Source organism: Pleurodeles waltl, chromosome 8 (assembly GCF_031143425.1).
Source record: "Pleurodeles waltl isolate 20211129_DDA chromosome 8, aPleWal1.hap1.20221129, whole genome shotgun sequence".
Lineage (NCBI taxonomy): Eukaryota > Metazoa > Chordata > Amphibia > Caudata > Salamandridae > Pleurodeles > Pleurodeles waltl.
In genome coordinates, this window is record NC_090447.1 from 687,889,417 (window position 1) to 687,915,578 (window position 26,162).

Genomic DNA, 26,162 nt, shown 5'->3' on the forward strand with positions numbered 1-26,162 from the left:
CCTAGGTTTTATTTGAAAATGTTTCTTAGTGCCCAGTTCATTGATTTTGCCAAGGCTTGTTCACAGTTGAGTGAAATTGCACTTTTATTTGCTTGTAAAATCTATATCTCCTGAACCCTCCGGTGGATCTTATTCACTCTTGTGTCTAAAATCTTATTAAAATACAGTTTCGTTTTATAAATTGGTATCAAATTTCTTGAGTGTCACGTCAATTTCTTCTTCAATGTTTTGGGTGCTGTTTAAATGCTTAACACTTTTGTTCCTCTGTGTAAGCCTTGCTGCTCAGTGGTAAGCTACCCATGGTTGAGCTCTGGGTTTTGCAGTACCTGCTGGATCTAAAGGGTTTGATTAGTGTGTTACATAGAGAGGTTGCACAACCACACCATATAATACACCCCATTTCCTCACAATAATGCTCCGAAGAAAATGCAAATAATAACGTAGCACAAAATATAGTTCAGCTCAATTAAAATAAGTCACAAATCAGAAGTAATACAGATGTAGTGCGGCCCCCTAAAATCAAGGGTGAGTGAGCCCAACACCCTAAAAAATCAGCTTCCTTTATGATGCAAAATACAATGAAAACTATACATGAATACATTTAATTTAAAGGCAATATTGGACCAATCAGGTTAAAAGAAGAATGATACAGTTTCTGAAATTGTTTTTCAGCACTATCCAGCAGATTTGCATAGTGCAGCTTCCATCCCAGGTGCTATTAAGGGTTGACACAAATATTGCTACTTAAGATACAAGGACAGGTTCTCGTAAGTATCACAAGGTGATCCCAATAGGTGAAGCCTTGAAGCAATTAATTCTCACTGGAACATTGTTCTGCAGAGCCCTAAAGAAAAGAGTCATCATTCCGTACTTAGGAAAGTGACATTACATTTCAAAGCAATATTTAAAAAGTTGTTAATGCATTAATTGTCTGTGTGCAGAGTGAGACAAGAACAAGAACATAATTACTTGCTGAAAACCTGGCTGCAAGCAGAACTAAATAATTTTGAAATTGAGGTCTACAATGGCCAATATTAAAAATAAATTCAATCAGCTTCACATACCTTATCTTTTGTCATATTAATATTGTTATGCATAAAAACCTTTCTGAGGGGGCTTCTCATAACACAATGGTCGTCTCAAGTTGGGAACATCCCCACCTGCTCTCTCCTGTGACTATGGTGCTTTCTTTTGACGCTCTTGAGTTGCTCTCTCTACTCCATGTTCATAATTTTTAGGGTCGAGTCTGCGTCGCATGCGCTTGTGCATGCGTTTTGCTTGTGAGACGCTTTAGGAGTTAGAAAAGGGCTCGGAGCCCCGTCCACGTCACGTCACGTCAGTGTCTTTCATTGGTTCGTGGGCTTGCTTGTCAAAATCTGCTTGCTTTCATTAGTGGAAGGCATGCATACGTCATGCGTTTTCCGGTGGTTAGCCCTCCTCGAGCGCAGCGACCAAGTACTGAAAACATGCGAGGCTCGCTGTTTCCCGTCAGGTTTGTGGACTACTTTTTATCTTTTGTTCGCAGCTCGATCTCGCTTGGCAGTATTCGAGCGCTTTGCATACCATCGACCCTGTTACATAGTTAATTGCACTTTTGCCGGTTACGTAGATAATTGCACTTTTGCCGATAGGTTTCACTACGAGTGAACTGTAGAAGCGCGATCGCGCTATTTTTTCCATTCATTTTTTTTATACTTAAAAATACTTTAGCTTAAAACTGTGGAATTTCAGGGCATGTCCATGCAAGATGCAGGAAGGCTACTTCATTGACTTTACATCTACGACTGGCACTGCATCTGGCTATTAGTTGTGGTATGGAGTATGCTCTTTGTATGTATTTAAAGTGTGTTTGTAGCATGTGTTAAATAGCATATGTTTAGCTTTCCATTTTTTGTGTTGATGTCTTTTGGCTCTCTTCTTTCAAAGAAAAATTTTATCAAATTACTTCACTCCTCTTATCACAGAATTGTCTGAAGCAGGTGTCGGGATCAGGTTGTTATCGTATACATACCGAAAAAGAATACAATTGTTTAATTTAAAAAAAAGCATGTGCAAGAGAGAAACTTTGGTGCTTAAACTGTGCAAGGTTGTCTGACCTCTAGCTGTTACTGGGTTTATTGTTGGTGTAACGGTTCAGGTTCGGTTAAGGTACACAGCATAACAGTGTTAAAATACACCTGTGAATGTTACACGTTTGGAGCTGAGCCACATATGGCTCTACAAATAATATAAAATATCCTGCTACATTTTTAAACCCCAACAGTTAAACACCGGAATTTTACCTAAGTGCGGGCTGTAGGAGGCTGGCCTGGCTTGTCGTGGGTACCGGAGGTACTTACACCTTGTGCCAGGTCCAGTTATCCCTTATTAGTGTAGAAGAGGTGTTTCTAGCAGCTTAGGCTGATAGAAGGTAGCTATGGCAAAGCAGCTTAGGCTGAACTAGGAGACATGTAAAGCTCATACTATACCACTGGTGTCATATGCACAATATCATAAGAAAACACAATACACAGAAGTACTAAAAATAAAGGTACTTTATTTTTATGACAATATGCCAAAAGTATCTCAGTGAGTACCCTCAGTATGAGGATAAGATATATACACAAGATATATGTACACAAACCAAAATTATGCAGGTAATAGCAAGAAAAGTAATGCAAGCAGTGTAAAGTTACAGTAGATTGCAATAGGAGCACATAGGTATAGAGGCAACACAAACCATATACTCCAAAAGTGGAATGCGAACCACAATGGACCCCAAACCTATGTGAGCTTGTAGATGGTCGCTGGGACTGTATGAAAACAGTGAGGGTTAGAAAAATAGCCCACCCCAAGACCCTGAAAGGTAGGTGTAAAGTGCACCAACTACCCCCAGAGAACACAGAAGTCGTGATAGGGGGATTCTGCAGGAAGAACAAACACCAGCAATGCAACAACAGTGGATTTCCGGACCTGAGTACTTGTAAGACAAGGGGACCAAGTCCAATAGTCGCGACAGTGTAGAGAGTGGGCAGGAGCCCAGGAAATGCCAGCTGAGGGTGCAAGGAAGCTGCCACCGGTTGGAAGAAGCTTGGAGTTCTGCAAGAAAGAAGAGGACTAGGAACTTCTTCTTTGAAGGATGGGTGTCTGTAGGAGGCTGGACTGGTTTGTAGTGAGTACCAAGGGGTACTTGCACCTTGCACCAGGCCCAGTTATCCCTTATTAGTGTATAGGGTGTCTAGCAGCTTAGGCTGATAGATAATGGTAGCTTAGCAGAGCAGCTCAGGCTGAACTAGGAGACGTGTGAAGCTACTACAGTACCACTTAGTGTCATATGCACAATATCATAAGAAAACACAATACACAGTTATACTAAAAATAAAGGTACTTTATTTTTATGACAATATGCCAAAGTATCTTAGAGTGTACCCTCAGTGAGAGGATAGGAAATATACACAAGATATATATACACAATAGCAAAAAATATGCAGTATAGTCTTAGAAAACAGTGCAAACAATGTATAGTTACAATAGGATGCAATGGGGAAACATAGGGATAGGGGCAACACAAACCATATACTCCAGAAGTGGAATGCGAACCACGAATGGACCCCAAACCTATGTGACCTTGTAGAGGGTCGCTGGGACTATTAGAAAATAGTGAGAGTTAGCAAAATAACCCTCCCCAAGACCCTGAAAAGTGAGTGCAAAGTGCACCAAAGTTCCCCTAAGGACAAAATAGTCGTGTTAGAGGGAAACTGCAAGGAAAACACAAATCAGCAATGCAACAACGATGGATTCCTGACTGAGGGTACCTGTGGAACAAGGGGACCAAGTCCAAAAGTCACAAGCAGCTCGGAGATGGGCAGATGCCCAAGAAATGCCAGCGGTTGGTGCAAAGAAGCTCTTACTAGGCTGAAGAACTGTGAATACTGCAGGAACGACAAGGGCTAGAGACTTCCCCTTTGGAGGATGGATCCCCCACGCCTTGGAGAGTCGTGCAGAAGTGTTTTCCCGCCGGATGGACGCCAACAAGCCTTGCTACACGCAAATCGTGCGTTTGGCGTTTTTGGACGCTGCTGGGGCCCAGGAGGGACCAGGAGGTCGCAAATTGGACCTGCAGAGAGAGGGGACGTCGAGCAAGACAAAGAGCCCTCACTGAAGCAGGTAGCATCCGGAGAAGTGCCAGAAAGAGGCACTACGAGGATGCGTGAAACGGTGCTCACCGAAGTTGCACAAAGGAGTCCCACGTCGCCGGAGACCAACTTAGAAAGTCGTGCAATACAGGTTAGAGTGCCGTGGACCCAGGCTTGGCTGTGCACGAAGGATTTCCGCCGGAAGTGCACAGGGGCCGGAGTAGCTTGCAAAGTCGCGGTTCCCAGCAATGCAGCCCAGCGAGGTGAGGCAAGGACTTACCTCCACCAAACTTGGGCTGAAGAGTCACTGGACTGTGGGGGTCACTTGGACGGTGTCGCTGGATTCGAGGGACCTCGCTCGTCGTGCTGAGAGGAGACCCAAGGGACCGGAGATGCAGCTTTTTGGTGCCTGCGGTTGCAGGGGGAAGATTCCGTCGACCCACGGGAGATTTCTTCGGAGCTTCTGGTGCAGAGAGGAGGCAGACTACCCCCACAGCATGCACAAGCAGGAAAACAGTCGAGAAGGCGGCAGGATCAGCGTTACAGAGTTGCAGTAGTCGTCTTTGCTACTATGTTGCAGGTTTGCAGGCTTCCAGCGCGGTCAGCGGTCGATTCCTTATCAGAAGGTGAAGAGGGAGATGCAGAGGAACTCGGCTGAGCTCATGCATTCGTTATCTAAAGTTTCCCCAGAGACAGAGACCCTAAATAGCCAGAAAAGAGGGTTTGGCTACCTAGGAGAGAGGAAAGGCTACTAACACCTGAAGGAGCCTATCAGCAGGAGTCTCTGACGTCACCTGGTGGCACTGGCCACTCAGAGCAGTCCAGTGTGCCAGCAGCACCTCTGTTTCCAAGATGGCAGAGGTCTGGAGCACACTGGAGGAGCTCTGGACACCTCCCAGGGGAGGTGCAGGTCAGGGGAGTGGTCACTCCCCTTTCCTTTGTCCAGTTTCGCGCCAGAGCAGGGGCTAAGGGGTCCCTGAACCAGTGTAGACTGGCTTATGCAGAATTGGGCACATCTGTGCCCAACAAAGCATTTCCAGAGGCTGGGGGAGGCTACTCCTCCCCTGCCTTCACACCATTTTCCAAAGGGAGAGGGTGTCACACCCTCTCTCAGAGGAAGTTCTTTGTTCTGCCATCCTGGGCCAGGCCTGGCTGGACCCCAGGAGGGCAGCTGCCTGTCTGAGGGGTTGGCAGCAGCAGCAGCTGCAGTGAAACCCCAGGAAGGGCAGTCTGGCAGTACCAGGGTCTGTGCTACAGACCACTGGGATCATGGAATTGTACCAACAATGCCAGGATGGCATAGAGGGGGCAATTCCATGATCATAGACATGTTACATGGCCATATTCGGAGTTACCATGGTGAAGCTACATATAGGTAGTGACCTATATGTAGTGCACGCGTGTAATGGTGTCCCCGCACTCACAAAGTTCAGTGAATTGGCTCTGAACAATGTGGGGGCACCTTGGCTAGTGCCAGGGTGCCCTCACACTAAGTAACTTTGCACCTAACCTTTACCAGGTAAAGGTTAGACATATAGGTGACTTATAAGTTACTTAAGTGCAGTGTAAAATGGCTGTGAAATAACGTGGACGTTATTTCACTCAGGCTGCAGTGGCAGGCCTGTGTAAGAATTGTCAGAGCTCCCTATGGGTGGCAAAAGAGATGCTGCAGCCCATAGGGATCTCCTGGAACCCCAATACCCTGGGTACCTTAGTACCATATACTAGGGAATTATAAGGGTGTTCCAGTAAGCCAATGTAAATTGGTAAAAATGGTCACTAGCCTGTTAGTGGCAATTTGAAAGTAATGAGAGAGCATAACCACTGAGGTTCTGGTTAGCAGAGCCTCAGTGAGACAGTTAGGCACCACACAGGGAACATATACATGCACACCTATGAGCACTGGGGCCCTGTGTGACAGGGTCCCAGTGACACATACATATAGGCCACAAACCTATGAGCACTGGGGTCCTGACCAGCAGGATCCCAGTGACACATAACAAACATACTGAAACCATAGTGTTTTCACTATGAGCACTGAGGCCTGGCTATCAGGATCCCAGTGAGACAGTGAAAACAGTGACAAACACCCTGACATACACTCACAAACAGGCCAAAAGTGGGGGTAACAAGGCTAGAAAGAGGCTACCTTCTCACACAACCCCCCCCCCAAACGAAGGACAATAAGGCTAACCTTGGCCAGTTGAGACTTTATTGTCTAAGTGGTGATAAGTAGAGAGTAGCTCTGCAATAGACTGGTTACTCCCTTTATCATCCACTATATGGTTACTTCCCTGTGGGGATGTAAACCACCCTGTTTGAAGTTTTTTAGCTAAGCAACAATGTGAAGATGTATTTTCAGAGTTTCTATCAGTAAGTTTTAGTTTAGAGCAGTGGGAATTGTCCACTGAACCTATTTGTAGTGATGGAAATGCCAGACAGGGATGCTGTCTCAGAAAAGCCATAGCTGGGCAAAAACTTTGTCCATATGGCTGGAAGAGAGAACAGGGATGCTGTTTCTCTTGGGTTGGAGCAGGGCAGGGATGCTGTCCTATGAGCTCCACACTAGGGCAGGGATGCTGTCCTAAGTGTTGTGAGGCAGTGCAGAGTTTCTGCACTAAAGTTTCTCTGGGAGGGTTGGAGGGATGCTCCATGTTAACTAAAATGGTGCTCTTTTTCTCACCAATGCTAGTTATCCCACAGAGAGGTACTTCCACCTCAGGGAGTCCAGCTTTGCCAGCTGATGATTCCCTTGGAACAGGTGCCACCCCAGGAGAGGTTTCTCCCACCACAGGAATAGTATCCTGAATGGTAGGGTGGTTAGGGGATACTGTGATACCCTTTTTACCTGTTGATGGAGAGGGATCCTGAGTTTTCAGGCCTTCTCTCCTTTGCTTTTTCATTTCACTTGAAATGAGAGGGAACAATTCCTCAGGGATGCCCAGCATGGCTGCATGGGCATAAAACTCTACATCAGCCCAACCTGAGGCCTCTAGGTCATTACCTAAGAGACAGTCTACAGGTAAGCTAGGTGATACCACCACCTGCTTAGTGCCAGTAACTCCACCCCAACTAAACTGAATTATAGCTAAGGGAAGAAACTTAGTGGAGTTATGGACATCAATAATCTTATACTGTTGTCCAATGATGTGTTGTTCAGGAGGCACTAGGTTTTCAGTCACCAAAGTGAAACTGGCACCTGTGTCCCTGTAGGCCAAGGCCTCAACACCATTTATTGAAACTGTCTGCCTGTACTTATCCATTGTAAGGGGACAAGCAGCCAGTGTGGCAAGGCCAGTGCCACTAGGTGTGACAGAAACTGTCTTGGGACTGATTACATCAGTTTCCACTATGGACCCATAAGTGAACCCAACTACACCCTTTGCTTGACTGTTGCCAGCAGTCCCACCACTAGTACCACTACTGCTAGGGGCACTAGAGCTTGATGTATTAGTGGTGGTAGGCTCAGGGGGTTTACCTGGACAGGACTTATCCCCTGGCCTATGGCCTCTGTTTTTACACACAAAGCACCAAGGCTTTTTAAAGTGTGCAGGTTGGGAAGAAGAGGAAGAATTTGTTTTATCCCCACCCTCTGAAGAGTGTTTAAGATTTGAAGTGGGATCTTTGGTTTTACCCTTATCCCCATGCTTATCTTGAGATTTTTCACCATCTTTCTTCTTATTGCCATCTTTGTCACCCCCTGTATGAACTTTTCTGTTCACCCTTGTTCTGACCCATTTGTCTGCCTTCTTTCCCAATTCTTGGGGAGAGGTCAGATCAGAGTCTACCAGGTACTGGTGCAACAAATCAGACACACAATTATTAAGTATATGCTCTCTCAGGATTGTGTTATACAGGCTGTCATAATCAGTAACTTTACTGCCATGTAACCACCCCTCCAAGGCCTTCACTGAATGGTCAATGAAATCAACCCAGTCTTGTGAAGACTCCTTTTTGGTCTCTCTGAACTTTATCCTGTACTGTTCAGTGGTTAAGCCATAACCATCCAGGAGTGCATTCTTAAGAACTTGGAAATTGTTAGCATCATTTTCTTTTACAGTAAGGAGCCTATCCCTACCTTTTCCAGTAAATGATAGCCATAGGATAGCAGCCCACTGCTTTTGAGGGACATCCTGTACAACACAGGCCCTCTCAAGTGCAGCAAACCACTTGTTAATGTCATCCCCCTCCTTGTAAGGGGGAACTATCTTATGCAGATTCCTGGAATCATGCTCTTTTGCAGGATGACTATGGGGAATACTGCTGCTGCCACCATGGGTATCTAAACCCAACTTCTGTCTTTCCCTCTCTATTTCTAAAGACTGTCTATCCAAATCCAGCTGTTGCTTCTTGAGCTTCAGTCTGGTTTGTTCCACTCTCAATCTATTGAGCTCCCTTTCTAACAATCTGTCATCAGGGTGGGTGGGAGGGACATTTCTAGATACAGAGGTATGATGGGAATGAACAGAAGGAGACCTGTCCCTTACAGAGGGCACCCTAACAGCTTGGCTACCAGTATAATGTGAGAGCACACCATCAGTATGGTGTGATTCAACCTCTGTACCAACTATGCTAGACTGTCTAGTAATGGGCAGGCTGAGAAGTTTCTTTCCTGAACCTTTTCCTGGGGGAGTCCCTGGATCAGATTGAGAACCATTAGCTACTTTTTCACCAGATTGGGCACTTATGGCCTTATCCTGTACTCTAAGCATATTAATTAACAGTTCTAAGGAAGGATTCTTCCCTACACTCAAACCTCTCTCTATGCAGAGACTCCTTGCTCCTTTCCAGCTAAGGTGATCATATGCAAGTTTGGACAGTTCAACATTTTTTCCTGTGTCAGACATTTTTTTTAGAGAGAGTTAAAGTGATAGAAAAAGAGAAAAAAGTTTTCAGAACTTTTTGGAAAGACAGAAAAAAAACTTTTTAAACTTTTAAGAACTTTTTGAAAGTTTAGAAGTACTTTTCAGCACTTAGAAAAGAGTGAAAAGAGGAAATGCAAAACTTTTTGGCTATGTGTATATACACTGACCTTGTTTTGTATATTTTTCTCTTATGAAAAGTACAATGACAAGAGTGGTAAGTAGTCTCAAGCACTTATCCCACCACTGCACAACCAATGTAGGAGGCTGGACTGGTTTGTAGTGAGTACCAAGGGGTACTTGCACCTTGCACCAGGCCCAGTTATCCCTTATTAGTGTATAGGGTGTCTAGCAGCTTAGGCTGATAGATAATGGTAGCTTAGCAGAGCAGCTCAGGCTGAACTAGGAGACGTGTGAAGCTACTACAGTACCACTTAGTGTCATATGCACAATATCATAAGAAAACACAATACACAGTTATACTAAAAATAAAGGTACTTTATTTTTATGACAATATGCCAAAGTATCTTAGAGTGTACCCTCAGTGAGAGGATAGGAAATATACACAAGATATATATACACAATAGCAAAAAATATGCAGTATAGTCTTAGAAAACAGTGCAAACAATGTATAGTTACAATAGGATGCAATGGGGAAACATAGGGATAGGGGCAACACAAACCATATACTCCAGAAGTGGAATGCGAACCACAAATGGACCCCAAACCTATGTGACCTTGTAGAGGGTCGCTGGGACTATTAGAAAATAGTGAGAGTTAGCAAAATAACCCTCCCCAAGACCCTGAAAAGTGAGTGCAAAGTGCACCAAAGTTCCCCTAAGGACAAAATAGTCGTGTTAGAGGGAAACTGCAAGGAAAACACAAATCAGCAATGCAACAACGATGGATTCCTGACTGAGGGTACCTGTGGAACAAGGGGACCAAGTCCAAAAGTCACAAGCAGCTCGGAGATGGGCAGATGCCCAAGAAATGCCAGCGGTTGGTGCAAAGAAGCTCTTACTAGGCTGAAGAACTGTGAATACTGCAGGAACGACAAGGGCTAGAGACTTCCCCTTTGGAGGATGGATCCCCCACGCCTTGGAGAGTCGTGCAGAAGTGTTTTCCCGCCGGATGGACGCCAACAAGCCTTGCTACACGCAAATCGTGCGTTTGGCGTTTTTGGACGCTGCTGGGGCCCAGGAGGGACCAGGAGGTCGCAAATTGGACCTGCAGAGAGAGGGGACGTCGAGCAAGACAAAGAGCCCTCACTGAAGCAGGTAGCATCCGGAGAAGTGCCAGAAAGAGGCACTACGAGGATGCGTGAAACGGTGCTCGCCGAAGTTGCACAAAGGAGTCCCACGTCGCCGGAGACCAACTTAGAAAGTCGTGCAATACAGGTTAGAGTGCCGTGGACCCAGGCTTGGCTGTGCACGAAGGATTTCCGCCGGAAGTGCACAGGGGCCGGAGTAGCTTGCAAAGTCGCGGTTCCCAGCAATGCAGCCCAGCGAGGTGAGGCAAGGACTTACCTCCACCAAACTTGGGCTGAAGAGTCACTGGACTGTGGGGGTCACTTGGACGGTGTCGCTGGATTCGAGGGACCTCGCTCGTCGTGCTGAGAGGAGACCCAAGGGACCGGAGATGCAGCTTTTTGGTGCCTGCGGTTGCAGGGGGAAGATTCCGTCGACCCACGGGAGATTTCTTCGGAGCTTCTGGTGCAGAGAGGAGGCAGACTACCCCCACAGCATGCACAAGCAGGAAAACAGTCGAGAAGGCGGCAGGATCAGCGTTACAGAGTTGCAGTAGTCGTCTTTGCTACTATGTTGCAGGTTTGCAGGCTTCCAGCGCGGTCAGCGGTCGATTCCTTATCAGAAGGTGAAGAGGGAGATGCAGAGGAACTCGGCTGAGCTCATGCATTCGTTATCTAAAGTTTCCCCAGAGACAGAGACCCTAAATAGCCAGAAAAGAGGGTTTGGCTACCTAGGAGAGAGGAAAGGCTACTAACACCTGAAGGAGCCTATCAGCAGGAGTCTCTGACGTCACCTGGTGGCACTGGCCACTCAGAGCAGTCCAGTGTGCCAGCAGCACCTCTGTTTCCAAGATGGCAGAGGTCTGGAGCACACTGGAGGAGCTCTGGACACCTCCCAGTGGAGGTGCAGGTCAGGGGAGTGGTCACTCCCCTTTCCTTTGTCCAGTTTCGCGCCAGAGCAGGGGCTAAGGGGTCCCTGAACCAGTGTAGACTGGCTTATGCAGAATTGGGCACATCTGTGCCCAACAAAGCATTTCCAGAGGCTGGGGGAGGCTACTCCTCCCCTGCCTTCACACCATTTTCCAAAGGGAGAGGGTGTCACACCCTCTCTCAGAGGAAGTTCTTTGTTCTGCCATCCTGGGCCAGGCCTGGCTGGACCCCAGGAGGGCAGCTGCCTGTCTGAGGGGTTGGCAGCAGCAGCAGCTGCAGTGAAACCCCAGGAAGGGCAGTCTGGCAGTACCAGGGTCTGTGCTACAGACCACTGGGATCATGGAATTGTACCAACAATGCCAGGATGGCATAGAGGGGGCAATTCCATGATCATAGACATGTTACATGGCCATATTCGGAGTTACCATGGTGAAGCTACATATAGGTAGTGACCTATATGTAGTGCACGCGTGTAATGGTGTCCCCGCACTCACAAAGTTCAGTGAATTGGCTCTGAACAATGTGGGGGCACCTTGGCTAGTGCCAGGGTGCCCTCACACTAAGTAACTTTGCACCTAACCTTTACCAGGTAAAGGTTAGACATATAGGTGACTTATAAGTTACTTAAGTGCAGTGTAAAATGGCTGTGAAATAACGTGGACGTTATTTCACTCAGGCTGCAGTGGCAGGCCTGTGTAAGAATTGTCAGAGCTCCCTATGGGTGGCAAAAGAGATGCTGCAGCCCATAGGGATCTCCTGGAACCCCAATACCCTGGGTACCTTAGTACCATATACTAGGGAATTATAAGGGTGTTCCAGTAAGCCAATGTAAATTGGTAAAAATGGTCACTAGCCTGTTAGTGACAATTTGAAAGTAATGAGAGAGCATAACCACTGAGGTTCTGGTTAGCAGAGCCTCAGTGAGACAGTTAGGCACCACACAGGGAACATATACATGCACACCTATGAGCACTGGGGCCCTGTGTGACAGGGTCCCAGTGACACATACATATAGGCCACAAACCTATGAGCACTGGGGTCCTGACCAGCAGGATCCCAGTGACACATAACAAACATACTGAAACCATAGTGTTTTCACTATGAGCACTGAGGCCTGGCTATCAGGATCCCAGTGAGACAGTGAAAACAGTGACAAACACCCTGACATACACTCACAAACAGGCCAAAAGTGGGGGTAACAAGGCTAGAAAGAGGCTACCTTCTCACAGTGTCCCACATCACAATGAAGCTTGCAGAGGTGTTCCCATGCATCAAGACCGCAAACAAGCCTTGCTAGCTGCAAGGGTCGTGGTAGAGGTTTTTGGGTGCTGCTGTAGCCCAGGAGGGACCAGGATGTCGCCACTTGGAGAAGGAGACAGAGGGGGTGCCCAGCAACGTAAGGAGCCCTCACAGAAGCAGGCAGCACCCACAGAAGTACCTGAACAGGCACTTGGAAGAAAAGTGAACCGGAGTCCACCCGAAGTCACACAAGGAAGTCCCACGATGCCGGAGGACAACTCAGAAGGTTGTGCACTGCAGGTTAGAGTGTCGGGACCCAGGCTTGGCTGTGCATGAAGGAAATCCTGGAAGAGTGCACAGGAGCCGGAGCAGCTGCAAATCACGCGGTACCCAGCAATGCAGTCTGGCATGGGGAAGCAAGGACTTACCTCCACCAAACTTGGACTGAAGAGTCACTGGACTGTGGGAGTCACTTGGACAGAGTTGCTGAGTTCCAGGGACCACGCTCGTCGTGCTGAGAGAGGACCCAGAGGACCAGTGATGCATTCTTTTGGTGCCTGCGGTTGCAGGGGGGAAGATTCAGTCGACCCACAGGAGATTTCTTCAGAGCTCCTGGTGCAGAGAGGAGGCAGGCTACCCCCAGATCATGCACCACCTGGAAACAGTCAGGAAAGCTGGCAGGATGAAGCGATACAAGGTTGCTAGTAGTCGTCTTGCTTCTTTGTTGCGGTTTTGCAGGCGTCCTGAGCAGTCAGCGGGCGATCCTTTGGCAGAAGGTGAAGAGGGAGATGCAGAGGAACTCTGATGAGCTCTTGCATTCGTTATCTGGTGAGATCCCCAAAGCAGAGACCCTAAATAGCCAGAAAGGAGGTTTGGCTACCTAGAAAGGAGGATTGGCTACCAAGAGAGGTAAGAGCCTATCAGAAGGCGCCTCTGAAGTCACCTGCTGGCACTGGCCACTCAGAGCAGTCCAGTGTGCCACAGACACCTCTGTTTCCAAGATGGCAGAGGTCTGGGACCCCCTGAAGGTGCTCTGGGCACCTCCCCTGGGAAGTGCAGGTCAGGGGAGTGGTCACTCCCCTTTCCTTTGTCCAGTTTCGTGCCAGAGCAGGGCTGGGGGATCCCTGAACCGGTGTAGACTGGCTTATGCAGAGATGGGCACCATCTGTGCCCATCAAAGCATTTCCAGAGGCTGGGGGAGGCTACTCCTCCCCAGCCCTTAACACCTATTTCCAAAGGGAGAGGGTGTTACACCCTCTCTCAGAGGAAGTCCTTTGTTCTGCCTTCCTGGGCCAGGGCTGCCTGGACCCCAGGAGGGCAGAAACCTGTCTGAGGGGTTGGTAGCAGCAGCAGCTGCAGTGGAGACCCCGGAAAGGCAGTTTGGCAGCACCCGGGTTCTGTGCTAGAGACCCGGGGGATCATGGAATTGTCCCCCCAATGCCAGAATGGCATTGGGGGGACAATTCCATGATCTTAGACATGTTACATGGCCATGTTCGGAGTTACCATTGTGAAGCTGTACATAGGTAGTGACCTATGTACAGTGCACGCGTGTAATGGAGTCCCCGCACTCACAAAGTCCGGGGAATTAGCCCTGAACAATGTGGGGGCACCTTGGCTAGTGCCAGGGTGCCCACACACTAAGTAACTTTGCACCCAACCTTCACCAGGTGAAGGTTAGACATATAGGTGACTTATATGTTACTTAAGGGCAGTGGTAAATGGCTGTGAAATAACGTGGACATTATTTCACTCAGGCTGCACTGGCAGGCCTGTGTAAGAATTGTCAGAGCTCCCTATGGGTGGCAAAAGAAATGCTGCAGCCCATAGGGATCTCCTGGAACCCCAATACCCTGGGTACCTCAGTACCATATACTAGAGAATTATATGGGTGTACAAGCATGCCAATGTGAATTGGTAAAATTAGTCACTAGCCTGTTAGTGACAAATTTGGAAAGCAGAGAGAGCATAACCACTGAGGTTCTGGTTAGCAGAGCCTCAGTGAGACAGTTGGGCATCACACAGGGAACACATACAGGGCACATACTTATGAGCATTGGGGCCCTGCCTGGCAGGGTCCCAGTGACACATAGACTAAAACAACATATATACAGTGAAATATGAGGGTAACATGCCAGGCAAGATGGTACTTTCCTACACAGGCCTGACCACACCCTAAACCAAGTCCTTTATGTCCTTGGTCTATCCACATCATTTTTTCCAACACCTAATAGTCAAACCTCTGGCGACCAGATCTAGAGTTGCATGCCTCGTGTGAGTGTTTTCCCAGGCAGTTTTACGGACACTCCACTTGGCATTTATGAATGGCATATGCAGATTTCTAAGCCCCGCTGGTGCTGCGGTGTGCTACTGTGGGTCCCCGTAGTGTGGGTCCATTAGTGGAACATCTGTACTATTAATGCGAGTATTTACTGTGTAGTAGTATGTTGCCATATTTTTAAGAGGGAAATGTCTATTAATTTTGTAGAATGTGTTAAGAGCGAGGTGAATGTACTTTGGTTATTATAACTTAACATGGACTACTTTGTTAACTTTGGTTTAATAAAGGTTGGAGGTTCTTTATACAGTTCTAAAAATAAATCTGCAACACTTTAGGCTCTTAGTTGTCATAGTTTGAAAAAAGTTTGTATATTTTAAGATGTTTTTTCTACACTAAGTTGTTTAGCTGATTTTCATTTGTATAGTACTCACCAGTAAAATATTGGTGAGTTAAAAACCCATGAGACCAGGAAAGTGAAACAAAAATACAGAGAATAGATGATTCTGGAATAAGTGAGAAACACTGGTCCGAAACTAATGAACTCCAGAAATGTACTATAAATTGCCTGGTTTGGGGGAAAACGTTTCAAAGAAGCCTATAGTGATTTTTTTGTGATAGATTAGTTTAAGTTTCCTTTATCGTTAGTTAATATTGTGCTTTATTAGTACCCGTTTTACTAAATGGTGATGACAGGCTAATTGAATTATTTGATGATTCGCTTTTTTACAGAGAAAGACAAGAACAGTGGAACAGAATGCACAGATTTAAGATGAAAACTAATAGAAATGAATGATCAACGTTTAGTTTGGCCACAAAGTAAACAACTTCATGGGGTAAGATATGCTCATTTTGCCTTGTTTGCTTTCTACATTTTTAAGGTTGACCACACAAGCGCTCCGTCCCTGTTGTAATCTCTCTTTGGGCTTTTAACTGCACCCAGGTCACGTCCGTCACTTTCATTGGTTCGTGGGCTTGCCTTTTAAAACCCACTGCTTTTATTAGTGGAGGGCATGCATACATCATTCCTTTTCCGGTGTTTAGAACGCTTTGAGCGCACCAGCCAACTATGGAAAACTTAGTTGCAGCTTGGTTTCTGCACTACTTTATCTTTTTATTTTCCATGCAACAGATTGCGCTGGGTTTTACATAGCGCGACCATGCTCGTTTTTTTTCTTTCAATCTATATGGAAAGAAAAGTCCAGTTAGGAGTTTACAACTCTAATAGCTCTAACTCGAGCAAATGCGAGACCCGTTGCATTGCAAATGCTTGTTAGTTTTCTTACTTGTTTGTGTATTCCGTTGATGCTGTTGTAGTGAATCCTAGTTTGTTTTAACGGGTTAACAGGAGTTAGCTTAGCCGTAGGCTTGTAAACTCGTGCCCCCGTCACCCAGTGACTTTTAATCTACTTAGCTTGCTCTGGCTTAGTCCATTTAATTATTTATTTCCTTTAAAATGCCGGCCTTGTTTATAGTTAGGCCACTTGTTATGGGTTCTATTATCAGTGTCACTGCGCCAAGGCGTCAAGATCAAGCACGAAAGGCAAACATACAGTAGGCATTCACACTTAGGGATTTTCCCTCTCTATACTTTCGAGGGATTGTTGATATTAATTGCCGTCCCAAGCATGCCTGTTATCTATTGTTATGAATAACACTTATGACAGGGGACCTTGTAGATCTGTATAAATACAACACACTTTTAGACAGATAATCAGAGGGATTCCGACCAGAGGGCATCGCCACCATCGCTGATACCGATGCTGCAGTCATCTTGACACTGATCCAGTCTTCGTGTCCCTGCGGAGTCTGAGATAGAGACCTCATTCCAAGGTAACGAGGGTTGGGGGCTCCTCTCATGGACACGGTTTTGGCAGATTAGGTTTAACGAACCCAGCTCTTTCTTTTTAGGTACGAGGTTAGACCTACTCTCCTTAGGGTATTAGGGCTTATTCCATCTTTTACATATACATATATTTTTATCTTATATTGCATAATGGTGGGGGTCTTTATAACAATGACTCTCCTCTTTACAATACTGTTGCTTGGTATATTCATTATCCTAATCATTGCAGTACATGCAACTTATCACAAATTGCAGTTATGTTGAATAAAAACTATTATAACTTTACTGCATCTGTGTTATTGCCTTTGTTTGTATGAGACATTATAGATCTGTGAGAAAAGGGTAATTTCCGTTTAACCACGACAACCCTGAGATATTGTATTTTGAGTCCATGCGTAAGCGACTGCTACAAATCACCTTTTACTATTGTGTTTTCGGTGAGGTACTGCTAGTAAGCCGGTAAGGTTTGGACAACAGTTACAAATAGTTGTAGGAAGAGACTTAGTCACCTACGAACGAAAGTACTGTAATCCTGAGACCAGCAGTCTTGCTCAGAGCAAGAGTCCGAACTACGACATGGCGCCACCAACGATGGTGTTTAGGCACTAATTTACGGATACCCTGACTATCACTGTCTCACAGACAACAGGTACCATCAGTACCATTATACGGAGACGTCCGTGGTCTTTGGGAGAATCCTCCTCAGCCAAACAGGTAACACCTGCTTAGGCTGTAGGTTGTTCGAGCTCGAACTCACAAAAGGAAAAACTTCCCCTATTTTGGTGTTCCGTTTCTCTAAACAACTATGGCTAATACCATGGACATTCCTGCAAATGCTAGACATGCACTTACACAACATTTATTAGCGCATGGCCTTACAGAAGAGGGTGGGGAAGTTACTTTGATTATAGAAGCAACTGAAGCTTACCAAACGGAAACATTTTATTGTTGGGTTGCCTTTCCTGAGGCTGACCAACGTACGCACACATTTCACACTTATGACATTGCGGACGTACCCGTAAGGTATGAAGCATACCAGTATCATGAAATATCGCTCACATATCAGGAGCATCAAAACTGGTTTGAAGGCGCCCTACCACATATACTGCGGCGGGTGAGGCTAGGTCCTTTAAGTAATGAAGGGCCTACGTGGCCCATGTTTGCCACATATACACCTCACCCAGGCATACAGACTATGCCGCTTGTAGATTTAAGGATATTATATAATGAGTTAGTGGCATTATATAGACGATTGGTCCAGTTCGTAATGCGAACATTGAACACTACACCAGTGCGTCCAGCACCACCAGTAGCTGGTGGATATCAATTGGCTACTGGGATTAATCCACAAACGGTGCATACCATTATGGGTAAAGTGCCCTCGGATCGAGAAAAAATACCTTTCTGGATTGCTCAGAAAACAAATCAGCTGGAAGCTGTGTTCCCCCATACGGGGCCACAGGAGAAACATAGATTGCTCACTATGTGCTTGCCATTCGGGATGGTTCCCTCGGTTGATGAATGTGCCACTTGGGGTACAGTCTTCGCTGCCGTTTATACTACCACGCATGGTACCCCTACACTGGCAAATTTGACGGAAGTATTGAAACAAATACAAAATGAGCATGGGGCTGCACCAGCCCTAGATCTGGGGATGAAATTGATGCGTAATTTTGACGCCGTCTCCTCGATAATATTGAGTAATATTAAAGGGGAAGCAGTAGCACTGGCGATACGCCAGCGTCTCCGGGAAACTCCACACCAGGAACAAGAGAGACAGCTGCCAAAAATAATCTCTGATACCTATACTATTATAGGACGGGATGGGCTGGGAGCCAAACCTAAAAAATTTGACATACCAAGTACCACCCATAAGGAAGGTACGAAGCAGGCACAAGAGGGCTCTAAGAAACTCTGGGAAAAACAAAAAGATTTCAAGGATAGGAGAAACAGAAGAGCTGATTCTCCTCATCCGGAGTACTCCGAAAGGAGATATAATCTCAGAAATAGGGATAACATTAGAACTCCAGACAGATATACTGATTCACGTCCTTCTCGTTCCTTTCAGGACGCACCGGATAGACGTAGCGAGAGAGGGGGCCGTCAAGATCGACGTCCGGAATACGTGAAAGAAAAGAAAGACTCGCCACAGTCTACTGTTAAAAAAGAAGAAAAGACTCCTCAACAAAAGCTACAATTTAAAAAGAAAAAAGTGGCTGCACTGACCATTAAAAATGCCAGTAGTATTGAGAACACTGTTGAGGAACAAGAAGTGGGCAGTGACTCTGTTGGACAGCGCGGCAGAGGTCACGATATGTCGCCAGAATCTGAAAGATCATCTGGATGCGACAGCAACTAGCGATTACATCGCAGTTGAAACGGCGGATGGCCGCGTACTTCCACCCGATCGGGTTTTTGATTTAACAATTCAGATAGAGGGAGACGTGGAATGCATTATTAGTGTAATATTCTGGGATGAACTTACTAGTGATATCCTGTTGGCCGAGAGAGACTGGCAACCTGAACATGTCCGCATGCTCCCACATGGGGAAGATGTCATTTTGCCTTCTTTCTCCGATCTTGTTCCGGAGACAGACAAACGAGCATTAGCTGCTGAATGGGCTTTAGCGCAGGCACCTGCATTATACCATAATCATGTAGGATGGGACAAGGACTCTCCTTGCCATGTTATTCCCGTTCGGTCTACACCACACCCGCAGCCACAATACCCTGTTAAACATGAAGCAAAAGCTCCAGTGACGGAGATACTGTCACAACTTGAATACCAGGGAGTAATTGAGCCCTGTACATCGGCAATGAATAATCCGCTATTTCCCGTTGCGAAACCTGATCATTCATATAGAATAGTGGTTGATTATAGGCACTTGAATAGTCATGCACGCACTTATGCTATACAAAATTCACACAGCACAGCGCTAATTAATAATATAGTGCGTAAAAAATACAAAACTACATTGGATATATCTAATGGGTTTTTCTGCCAGAATTTAGCACATGAAAGTAGAGACCTAAGTGCATTTTCCTATGGTTCTCAGAAACGCTTTTGTCGTTTACCCCAAGGCTATAAAAACAGCCCAGGACTGTTTTCGGCCCGTGTCACATCAATCTTACAGGAGCTTGATTCCGAGGCATTGTCATATGTGGATGATATCTATCTCACTGATGACACCCTTGACATTCATCTTGCCAGGGTCGATCGGATTATTTTGGGATTTGCCGCCTTCGGTTATAAATTTAATTTTAAGAAAAGCAAGATAGCATTTCTTAGTGTATTGTTCCTAGGATATGAACTATCAAACGAGGGGAAGAGCCTGGCCCCACACTTCCTAGAGAAGTGTGCTCAGCTACAGCCTCCGAACACACTTAAGAAACTGCAGTCATTACTGGGTTTCTTTCATTTTGGCAGAACATATATTCCAGATTATGCTGAACGCATAAAACCACTATATGACTTAATTCAGCCCAATTATTCTGGCAGGCGATGGACAATTGAACACACACACATCCTAAGGGACATACAACGAGACATGCTAGAAGCTAGACACTTGTACACACGGGACAATAAAACAAATTTGGTCGTCAGAATAATAGCTGGTGCCCTAGGATTTACCTATGTCACCTTTAATGAGGGTGACACGGTGCCAATAGCATACAAATCACATTTGTACTCCAATGCAGAAAAACGTTTTGCTCCTACTGAAAAAATTCTGACGGCAGTTCAGATTGCCGTCATAAAGGAGAGACCGCTTGCCCAGGGGGAACGCATTGTTGTCTCCCCAGTTCCGGCCTTAGAGGCTGTCTCTAAAGCGAGCGTTCCTAACGCTAAGGCATTGCATCCACGCTGGATTCAATGGGCAACATCTCTGACTGCCACTGATGTTGATTATGTGTTTGACCCCAGACTTCAGACACAAGAATTTCTCCAGTATGAACAGGAGTACCCCGCTCCCTTACACATATTGCCAATAGACAGTTATGATACCATAATTTACACTGACGGATCGGCACAACCGGCTGTGGGTACTAAACATCAATACTCTGCAGCTTGCGCAGCCGTGTGCGAGGTAATGGAAGATGGAGTTTTTCATCCTCATAACACGTATACTCAGACCTTAGGGGACTGCACAGCCCAGTTGGCCGAGCTTAAGGCTCTTCTTCTAGCGCTCGAACATTCAGAGCCAGGAACACAGACTTTGATCGTCTGTGATTCGTATTATTGCGTCCAGTCATACAATGAATATCTCAATCATTGGATACTGAACGGGTTTAGAGATTCTAAAGGGAACACCATTAAACACAAAATATTGTGGGGAAGGGTGGCTGATCTTAAGGATAAGCTGCCATGTGTCCATGTAGTTCATACATTGGGGCACCAACGTGTAAGAATACATGTTGCCGGTAATACATTGGCTGACGAAGCAGCCAAAGCTTCAGTAGCTACGGCTTCTGTGGCTGCAGTGACTCGTTCTCGAACGAGGTTGGATAATGAAATACTGCTTGCCGTTAAAGCCTCGGCTGCAGACAAGCCCCTTCCGAAAGGATACCCTACAAACTATACATATCATATCAGTGCACAGAATGTTGCTTTTGCAACAATTCCAGATGTTGGTGATCGAGTGATCCCAAATGAAGATCAGAGATTGGAATTGATTACAGCTGCACATGAGGGTGTCGCTTCTGCACATGCTGGTATACAGGCCACTATCACCATTCTACAACAACGGTACTGGTGGCCTGGTCTATGCAGACGGACTAAACAGTATGTCCTTTGCTGTGACATTTGTCAGCAGATTAAGGGCTCGACTATCAGACGCCCTCCGCAGACATCTCTCTTAGTGTCAGACAAACCACTACATTGTGTGTACCTGGACCATTGTGGTCCTTTGCAACCTGATGGTGCATACAAATACATTTTAGTGGCTGTAGATTCCTGTTCTAGATTCCTGTGGGTATGGCCACAGCGGTCGGCTGACGCCCGGACTGTTATAAAAGATTTGCTGATCTTTATCGGTACATATGCGGTTGCAGCATTCCATTCGGACCAGGGCCCTGCATTTGCCTCTAAGGCTTTCAGGGACACCATGAGGACGATGGGTGTTGAACTCCATTACTCCTCACATACCATCCCGAGGGAAATTCGGTCGTGGAGAGGCAGAATCGTGATCTAAAGCAGTCCTTAACAGCTCGAGTATTAGGTTCAGGCCGTAGTTGGTTACATCACCTATATGGGGTCCAGAGAGCACTGAATAATCTGCCAAGACGGTCCTTGAGGGGCAAGTCTCCATATGAGGTTCTCTTTGGGACAACTATGTATGTTCCCGATCTTGATGCCCCTGGTATGGTGGCAGCAGAAACACCATTTGACATAAAAGAACGTCTCGCTGTTTTACAGGAGCTTCAACAATTACGTGATGAAAAATCATCTGCAAGCGCTGCCACCTTGGGAATAAGGGATTTGGCGAAAACTTCGACTGGCTGGATTCCTAACGTTGGGGATCTGGTTCGTGAGAAGATCGCTGTGAGAAAAGAGTTTGGTCCCGCATACAGAGCACCTGTACCGGTCTTGGGGATACAAGGCACCAGGACTGTCATCCTTCCGCCATTGTCTGGTTCCAAATCAAACAGATTCATCTCCATTGATGACATCAAATTACACCATGTGGCCGATTCTTCACAGTAGACCAGGAGGTCCCTTGGGTAGTTCCCGATCCCCTCTCACTACCCAACAGGACATCCCTCTACATAGTAGGATGACCATCACTACTACTGACTATACAACTATGTCAGCTGCTGTTCCAGACACTTCCTCGACCATGGGGAGGGCAGAAAATGAACTTTTGTTGGTTCCTGTAACAACTTCGGAGAACACACCGCTACAGGATTTGGCTGTATTTTACACGAACACTTCCACGACTGGTAACGTCATCTATCATGAACTTCCTAGAACAGTGGATGGGAATTCGATGAGTCCTGTGTTTGCGGAGACTTCCTCTGGCTATTTTGTGGACATTGATGATTTTTCTTCAGATTCATCCTCAACTGAGACTGACAAACTTTCCAGAGGTAGCAAGTTCTATCAATGGCTTAAAAAGAACTATTTGATATATCCATGGAACTATCTCTGGTTCTGTTTGACATTTATTGCATTGTTTTTATGGATTGGTTTTGTGACTGTTTTCTTTTTACTAATTAATGGTCACTATATTGCTGATCGCTCCTCAGTGGAGACTGTTGATGTAATTTTAACACCACATCATTCATCACATAAGGTCCGACGTGATTTGTCCCCTGTCAATATTACAGCTATTCCGATTTCTGATGGGATTGTTTGGGACAAAGTTCCGTTCGATATATACGGGCCTACAGAGATAATTCAAATACCATACGTGTTCAAAATTTCTATGTCTGATGTTATTACACCTAATGTTGTCTCTGATGATTGGGATGTCCAAACAGTGGATTCCATGCTAACTGAAATGAAGGACTACTCCGCTTTTGGAAGTGATGATGTGTATGATTTTACAATGAATTATGGTGAAATGTTCTGCTATAATAATTGGGGACATCACTACCTGCACCGTGCAACTAGATATAGGCCTCTTTTTAACTACAGACAATGGGAACATTGTTCAACACCACGAGTGGGGAGTCTGAAGTATTACAGTGACAAATTCACATACTTTTCTGGGCATGATACAAAAAAAGCTGAATCTTATTATTTTAAATTACCTAAGACACACATTAGAAAATTGTTGTTAACAGATAGAAAAATTGATTTATTCAGATCCCTTTGTTTCCCGACTTTCGATTGAGGGTTATGAATATTGGAAGAACACTATCGATTTGAAGAGTGTATGGGGGACGCAAGATTGGCAGATACATGGTAGGGAGGCTTTGTTTCGAGCTTGCCTAATTCCTGTGCAAATGATTTTTTTAAATGACACTGTTGAGCAGAAATCATGTCTGGGATTAGCTAAAATAAAGGATCTAAACACACCCAGTATCCCTACACCGACAAAATTTACAGATTGGCAACACTTTCTAAATGTTTCTGGGGATAGGCTAGATGCATTGGTTAAGGCTGGTGACTATAATTATTCACTTTCCAGTCCCGGGGGATGGTTGGTATGGCCCACCGATACTGATGAGTGTCAAAGGCGTTTTTTGAACTCTTCAGGGTTTTTTTCCATTCATAGACCAGACCCTCGCTTTTTGTCAGGTCAGCATGCTGGTATAATTACGACATACAGTGTGGGCAAGCTGTGCCAACAATGGATACAAACGAACACCTTAACAGCGGTGAAACAACACCTGAATACTCTTTCTGACAGTATAGACCTACAAGATTTCCTATTAGGTCCTAGAAAGCAACGCTCGAAACGGTTTTTATATGCCATGTATAATGAAATTTGGAAACTTTCTCAAATTGAGGCTGCTGCACGTTTACGGCAACTTGATAAAGAGAATTTGGAAAATACATTGGCTGTTGTCGACAATGGCATGAACACGCTTTCCAACAGGATTTATTCCCTGTCGAATATAGTGTCATCTGCTATTGATATCACTCAGACTGATTTGTCTCGGTTATATCATGGGCAAACACAGCTGCGTTCCATCATGCAGCTGAGTTGGGCATTGCAGACGCTGAAAAGTGGCCACATTCCATGGAAATACCTTAATGGGAGTGAACTATTCGCTGCTTTTAATTTTTCCGGGGAACAAGTGACAATGGCTAAAAGAGAGGCTCGTTTTACCTTGCTTCAAGTAGAAAAATTAGATAAGTTGCCCTTCACGGTAGCAGAGAGTCCTTCAACTATCTGGCTCTTACACGGCATTATTAATTTACCGTTTTCAACGTTTTGTTTCTCGAGCTGCCTGAAACATCTTGCAGTGGGACGATATGAACGGCTAGGAGATAGCTTTATTAAGGAAGAGTGGGAGTTGCCCTTTGAGTATCGATGTCTGAACGGCGAACAAGAGGTCTTTCTTAGCGGAAGTGAATGTGAGACTAATGTTCGTCATTCCATGATATGCAAACAGGTGTCTCTTCACGGTCTTTGCTATGCGGGGGTCGCAAATTTGGCCTGTTTTCTGAAGGGTACTCCCGTCCCCTTGATTCGTTCAGTGTTTCATGTTCTTTCTAATGGGAGTTATGTTCTTCTGAGCGATGACAGCTGTTGCGGCTTGCGACCTGGAATTGCCTACACAATCTCAGTCACGAAGGTCGTTACGTGTTGTGGCCATGTTTTGTTTCCCCCCACACGAGAGATACAAGTATCTGAAATGTGGCCCCACATTGATACTATTAATGTGAACTATGACAAGTTGAGTAGACTGAAGGCGCTATTGTTTCAAAAACAGGTCGCCTTGACATCCGCAAAGGAGACGTATGCTCTCCAGGTTGCAAGATCATCAGCCGAGATACAATCCCTTTTAAATACCGATTTCCCCTTACACTTTGGAGAGTTGGTATCGAGAATATTCAATGCTTCAAGCACAACTGGGATTGTTCATTTCTTTAAGGCTGTCGGGTCTGGTTTTGTGTCCATCTTCCAGACTGTCTTCGGAGTCATCCCATCAGCCATCCATTCACTCTTTTCCAGTGTGTTTGGTGGCTTTCCAATTATTTTGGCTTTAATTGGCGGACTACTACTGCTATATTTTCTGATTCGCGGTGGTTGTTTCTTTCCAGCGACACAGAGCAATGGAGCCACTCCCGTCAACCCTGCTGTGCCGTGAACGCATGGTTCGGATCTTCGGTGCACCTTTACTGGTGGAACTAGAGTTTGACTGGTCATTGTCATTCCGGCCTCTACTATGGTGTGTACAACCGGTGTTCCGCTGCATATGGTGTCTCTTTGAACATCTGCCTATGGTCTGTCTTGCTGTTGCACCGACATCTCCTGTGGACCACGAACTGCTGATGTGCCCGATGAGGGTTCATACACGGTCATGCCCCTTGAGACTGAGGTTGCTCAGCGAGGCCACCTATGAGCCTTCTGTTATACAAACTAACATGGATGAGGATGCTGCAGCGAGTGTTGATGCACCGATGAATATGGCTCACTTCTGCTCTGTGGATCCGTTTGTCCGCCCAGCTCTCAATTTCACTTCAGACGATGTTGACTCATTTTTGAGATCCTTGAATGGTGACTTCGATGACATTCTTCAAGATCCTGCATATAGCACATAATTTGATGAATTAGTTTGTCAGTTCCCGATTCTAATAAAAGAAGCAATTACACTAAAAGTTTGCTGTACTTGTCATGGTTGATATTAAAGTCTCTGAAATGTTTTTTAAGAAACAAATTTTATAACATAGCATTTATTTCTTTTGTTAAGTTTTTTGGCTTTTTAGTTCAGTAGCAGCTTTTTAGCGATTGGGTTTTCTTTACCTTCATCATACCTGTTACGGCAATGGGGAGGTACACCCTCCTAGTGAATCCTAGTTTGTTTTAACGGGTTAACAGGAGTTAGCTTAGCCGTAGGCTTGTAAACTCGTGCCCCGTCACCCAGTGACTTTTAACCTACTTAGCTTGCTCTGGCTTAGTCCATTTAATTATTTATTTCCTTTAAAATGGCGGCCTTGTTTATAGTTAGGCCACTTGTTATGGGTTCTATTATC